The following is a 6,694-nucleotide window of genomic DNA, read 5'->3' on the forward strand; positions in this document are numbered from 1 at the left end:
GTAGGTTTTCAAAGGAAATGGGTTTTATTCCCCAAAATAACAAAATTCAAAATAATTTGCTACAGTGCCCATAAGAGGTCAAATGAAGAAAAAACAAACTCAAGCCAAAATCATGGGTTAACCTAACAAACTCCCAAACTAACTAGTCAAGATAAAATAAACTGAACTCCCTCACAGAAAACAAAAGGGGACATAAGCCCCCAGTATACTGCCGCATACGTCCGTTCACGCATACGTACGCGTGTACTGTACGCAGAGAGTTCAGACTTCGTACTCCAGCGTACACCCCGAGCAGCTGCAGAGCAGCTTCACAGACAAGGGGCGTTTACCTTCGGGACAAATTGAGGTCGCCGATTGGTCATTTGCTGACACGCCTACCGGATTGATTGACAGGTTGGGAAAAAAAAAAAAAAAACGAGTGCTTGCAGCCTCAGCCACAGCGGTGTTCTGTGTTTATATGTTGTTAATAAAAAGATCTAAAAAAAACAACAACAAAAACAGGGAGCGCTGGCTCTGCGCAGCCCACACATCAGACCAGCACACCAGGAAATCTCCAGACCCTCCCGCAGCCACGCTGGACCTGACTTTAATTCGCTCGTGACAAATTCTTTCATTTCTCACCATTTCAGTCATGGCATCAATGGAGGAGGAAGAGATCTCTTGCCTCTTGGCAAAAAAAACAAAAGAAAAGGCCAGATCAGGGATGAAGAAGGGGAATTTAATACATTGGTGTCGCATACAAAACAGTCCGTCGCCGGGCAGTTTATTGTGAGACACCGCATGCGCGTATGCGGTCGTAAAAATTGAGCTTTGCACGGACATGCCCAGGGGGGTACGCTCGTACCTCTGTGTACGTACGTGTGTACCTCTGCGTATGGACGTACGCGGCAGTATACTAGGGGCTTTAGGTCGTTTTCACACCTGATAGTCCGGTAGACTCGGTTCAGTTGGGGACCAATATTCATGACATTTTGTTTAAATTTGAGCTGGTGCATTTGCATTCACACTGCACTGTGCAGACGAGCCAACCTGTTGAACCAACCTATTACCCTGCTCGCCTGTGGGGGCGCGGCAAAAAGAACTATTGAAAGAAACAACTCAAAAACATCTGAAGACACTTCTTCATCTGGAAATAAAAACAAAAACCGAGTGGCATCAAGTTTTATCAGTTTTAGGAGTTACATTTTGTCATTTTTCAAAAATGGACTCAGCATGAGCAGAAGATGAGGCAGAAGACCATGGAGAATATTGTTTTTCACACAAGGCAGCTGACGGCTCCATATAAGGTCAGAGAAATGCGTGTTTGTTTGCCCTGCGCTGTACTCCACTTCTTGCTTGTGGAGCGGGGCCCGGTCTGATTACATTCACACTGTACTCGAACCGCGCTGGAGTTCTCTTCTACCGGACCGTTGTATTTGTATTTATTTCAAATGTTTGTCTTTTTATGCATTATAATTCTTTGACCTTGTTACTGTGCATTTTGTTCTAATATCAAGACATTGTAAATGTCATTTTTGCTCTTAATAATGCAAATTATTTGCAGTCAAGATTGATAAATAAAATCAGGTTGATTTTTGCTAAAATAAACTTAAGCCAAATACGGTTTTATGTTTCCTTTTCTTCAGATGATGTCTCAAATGAATACGAGCTTGACCAGGGACCAGAGGATGGGATTTCTGCTGTCAAATTCTGTCCGACTAATTCCCAGTACCTCCTGGTCACCTCTTGGGACTGCATTGTTCGTCTTTATGAAGTTGAGAGAAACACCATGTGGATGAAGTACAAGCACACAGCTCCAGTTCTTAACTGAGCTGTACATGTAAGTTGCAAATGTTTGTTTAGGTGTTCACTTTACACACAGTAATTTAAGTTTTATTTATGCAGATGATGTCACATTTTATTTGCAGGATCCAACACATTCCTGGAGTGGAGGTTTAGATACACAGTTAAAGACTCGTGATTTAAACACAGACCAAGGTATGTCTCTAATCTACTCAGATAACTAATTTTGTTGTTGCAGGTGTCTGATTCTGTGACTGTGATCATCTCCGCCAGAGGAATTCTTCTTGGCGCAACTGCAAAGTTCAGTCCCCTTGGCAATGATCTCTGGCTGGGTGAGCTTCTGTTGGACAAATTCTTCACCCACTTTTCTGTTTCCCTGGCATGTGACTGTTTACCGGTGAGTTGTCTCCCTGCTCACACAAGATACTTGAACATGTCTTCCTTTGATACTGTTTTATAAATTCTATAACATGTTTTTAATACAAAGCCAACTGTTGTACAAAGTTTGTTGTACATTTATTCAAATATAAGCATCAGAGACATTTTGAAATGTTCACTATGCTTAAAAAGCACAATAAATCGATGATTATTCTGATGCATACTCAATAATCCAGGTAGAAAAATCTAAAAGAGTTAAGTCAGGTCCTCTGGATGGGTTCAAAAAACAAAAAAATGTAGAAATGTTCCGTCTTTCGTCTGAAAGACTTCTTCAGTCTGAGGAGCTGTGCTAGGCTCAGTCTTATAAATAACACCTTCTCATAATGGATCGATCATGTTAACAGCTAGTTTCAATGTCAACAACAAACTGGTTGATCCACTATGAGAAGGTGCTATTTAAAAGACTGAGCTTAGTACAGCTCGGATGAAAGACGAAATGTTTCTACCATTTTATTTTTTGAACCCGTCCAGAGGACCTGACTTAACTTATTTAGAAACTGACGATTACATTGTACAGTAGTCCCTCACAATATTGCAGTTCACTTTTTGCGGCTTCACTATATCACGGGTTGTTTAAACCCAGTTTTTTATATTGTGTGTACTGTACATGCTGTGCACATTCATCTCATTGACTTTATCTTCATCATGATCGCCAAAGTGTTTAAGAGCATATGAAGTGTTTATAAGAGAGTGGGAAAGGTTAATAAGAGTGTGAGAAGGGTGCCTTAAATATATGGAAATAATAAAATAACAATAACCGCCGCTAATTCGCAGATTTTTACCTAACATGGGGTCTCTGAAACGTAACCCCCGCGACAAGTGAGGAATCACTGTGCTTTGGTTTCTAAGCACAGTATACCCACTAAAAAATGTAGACTACACCACTGGGTGTGTGGTCCTTTGTGACAATCAGTGCATGAAGAAGAATAGACATGCACCGGTGAGTAGCAGCCTCAATAAAACTGTCAAACTATTTAGAGCCTAGAAACATACGTGGTAAACAGAACAGTAGTTTGAGGTGGTTTTAGTGCAATCAGAGCTATTTGAAGACCCTCTGTGTTTTTTTTTTGTTTCCATTGTATCTCTATTTGGAGTTGAGTAGTTTTGAGACTCTGTAGTTTAGATTATACATTTAGTCTTTCTATATTATAAATTAAATTAAAGCATATTATTTTGTGATCTTTTAAATGAATCATGTGTTAGATATTGCTTTTATTTTTTTATCCTTACATTAAATACATACAAATTATAGTGGTTAATTCTGAGGAAAATCATCACATAGTGGCTAAAAATGATTGCTTGTAATTAAACATTTATACCTAATTAGGTAAGATACAAATAAAATAATAATAATAATTAATACATATTGGAAAATTTAGAAGAAATATATAAAATATTTTAAATAAATAAATAGAATAAATGGCCAAATGCTTTAAAATGATTCATAATCATGTTAGAATATATATTTACACAATAATTATAACATTTATGAATTCATAACACAAAACCATCCATCATTAAACAGGGGTGGAGGCCTCCGGGTTCAACTGTCCCCCTCTTACAATGCTGATTGCTAGTATCACTCAGCCCTCTGTGAATAGTAAACAGCCATCAGTGTGCTAATGATCCATTGTTAGGCTGATGGTCCTTCTTGACCATGTGAGCAGCTGGTTTTGGTTGTCAGCAGCAAACTGGTTGATCCACTCTGAGAAGGTGCTATTTAAGAGACTGAGCTGAAAACAGCACCTCAGACTGAGGAAGTCTTTTGGATGAAAGAAGGAATCTTTCTACAACTTTTTTGTTTTGTTTTGGGTTTTTTTGAATGTCCAGAGGGCCAAACTTAATTGTTTTAAATATAAAAAAATATTTCTAAGGACTGGGACTTAGGGTAAATGGAATCTCAGAGGTTATCCCTATTTGTTGCCCTTCTCTATAAACTCCTGAACCTTCTTGATGAATCCTTGGACCTTTATTTTGGATTGGCTTTTGGGGTTTAAAGTAGAATTCAGTTGTGGTAAGGCAGACAGTGAGGCTTTTGTTTTTGATAGTTAGAAACACAATTTAAAAGGAGCCCCAGGACGATCAAGAACTGATTACGTGGAAATGGCAAATGCTCTTTCAACACCTCACTGCAAGGTCAAAGCACTTGTTTGTAATACGGTAATGCACACTTAGTATCTGATCAGAGTCACTGCTACTGAAACACACATTTGGCCGATGTTTGTGTGTTTATTGCTGGTGTTTAACCACATAAATGAGTTATAGATTAATGTCTTTGCTCTTCCACCCTAAAAGCTTTTCAGCAGTGAAAATGAGTTTGTCCATTTCCACAATAGTATCCGCTCCCATTAATTCACAGTTACCAACACTCATTAGTAGCATTTAGAGGAAATCTTGCAGGGAAAAGAAAATAGTTTTTGAGTTTCTGCAGTTTACTTAACTTGTTCGTGACTTGTCCAGACTTGCTGCTTCTTGTGACATAATGCAACCAGGAAAGTAAATCAGCAGCAGTCTGAAGTTTCTCTGTGCAAACATTTTCTGTCTCGTTGTGTTGACATTTTGTCAGGTGTAGCTCCTAAGAGTGGATACTACTCCATGTTGAAAATTACTTTGAAAATGAAGAGTTTGATTAAAACAGGTTTGACAAGAAAAAAACAAACGGACTTATACATTTGGGCTGACTCATAAGGAAGAGAAAGCACATGATTCTGTCTGGGGGCAAATGTATACAGGAAGCAAATTAGAGATCTGTCACGAAGATCAAGTGCCTGAGAAGCATTAAGGCACTGAGGGGAATGCATACAGCTGTGACTGGACAGCTGTGCAGAACTCTCAGGTTGTCCTCAGTGCATCTCGGACCCATTCTCTCTGTGAACCAGGGGTTATGGACAGGATATGATGTCACCAAGTTGCTGCACAGCAGAAGAAAGACCAGTTTTATTTAGAGCAGTCTGCAAACAGCGGAGCGCGACAAGTTCGATCTGCTGCTCTGACATCTGGCAGATGAAGCTACGAGGCAGAGGAGACGCAATCTGAAGCAGCTCTGCCGTTGAGCTCAACTTGGAGAGAAGCTGCTTTCCTCACACAGAAGCTCAAAGGTAACGACAGTCTTTCAGAAGAATGCGTCACTTTCACGTGTAGACTTTCAGCTCGTGCATTGAACTCTGAAAACTGAGAGCTGTAAATGTGTGTTTGTAGTTCAAAGCCAAACAAAAGCCATAACAGAGCTAATATTAAAATTAGATTAAAAATGTGACATTACAAAAGTTTTTTAAAAATCCATTAAAGCTGCACACATTTAGCTGTAACATATCTTGCTTTAGATTTGTTTTACGTAATGTTGTTCACACAACTTTAGCCTCATTTTTAAATAATTTGCTTCCAAGCAAATCGTTTCTTTTAAGTGATCATAAGCAAAAAGTTTCTATTGTTTGTACAGGAAACCATCTGCAATTTATTGATTTATTTGGTCATTTTCTGTGCCGTTTTGCATCTGGCCATGTGCAGACAAATGTCCTGAAATGACTGAATACTAAAAAAGGTTAATAACACAGTGGACTTATCAAAGTTGTGTCAACAGCTAAAACAAAAGTCAATTTATGTCTTTTTGCACCATTCTTTTGTCAGCACAGTTAAGCTCAACATAAATTGTTCTTTTGTGGGGATATAGTAAAAAATAATAATAATCATTAGCCAGACATAAAATAATGTTTTTGCACCAAAATGGTTGATTGTCAAGAAGCTATGAGCTAAATACTTGACGTATCTCAGACTGGTGTGGGTTGCTCAAAACTTTGCAGAAACTGGTTGAGCACAGAAAATAATAAGCGTTCAACCTGCAACAGACAACAGTATTTGAATCAACAAGTGCATCAGACAGGACAGCTGAGGCGTATTTAGTCTTTTATTTTTAAAAATGATGGTGGACTCCCTCCTAATGAAAAAATCCAGTTTGTGTATCTTCTAAAATGTAATCCAGAGGAGGCAGTTCCAGATAAATACACTTGAGAGAGAAGTTAGATTTCTTTTTTTTTTGTTCTTATGGTCAACAGTTTGTTGAAAAGTTTTTTTTTTCAGTGAGAATATAGTAGAGTGTTTAAAACATGTTAGTTAATAACATTTTGATGCTCAGCAGCTGTAATAATTAATTGTATATAGTGAATAAAAGTTAAAACATTCTAAAAGTTGATGTTTCTTTACATGTTTTGTAGCATTGTTTGTGGGTTTGTGAGTGGGCCTCGGTCAGAAGCTAAAGCTGTTGGGGGTGGGGCATGGCATGGCATGGGAAAGTTTGGGAACCCCTGGTCTATAGTACTTATATTCTATAGTTGTTATTGTTTATAGTTGTTATAGTCAATATTTATCATAGTTTATAGTTTTATAGTATATAGTTGTTAGTCTATAGTTGTTACTGTCTATAATTGTTGTAGTCTATAGTTCTTATGGTCTATAGTTCTTATAGTACATAGTTGTA

At 38.2% G+C, this 6,694-nt stretch overlaps 1 protein-coding gene across 1 annotated transcript in view; it reads left to right on the top strand.

Moving 5' to 3' along the window:
• Nucleotides 1-5,301: 5,301 nt before the first annotated feature.
• The window catches only part of LOC119408297 (cysteinyl leukotriene receptor 1-like), a 3,879-nt gene continuing 2,486 nt past the window's right edge, over nt 5,302-6,694 (top strand). Inside the window, exon 1 of the mRNA XM_037675095.1 lies at nt 5,302-5,318. The gene's annotated coding sequence lies outside the window, so the exon portion shown is untranslated. The remainder of the gene's footprint in view (nt 5,319-6,694) is intronic.

This window comes from Nematolebias whitei, chromosome 4 (assembly GCF_014905685.2).
Source record: "Nematolebias whitei isolate Nwh7 chromosome 4, NemWhi1, whole genome shotgun sequence".
NCBI lineage: Eukaryota > Metazoa > Chordata > Actinopteri > Cyprinodontiformes > Rivulidae > Nematolebias > Nematolebias whitei.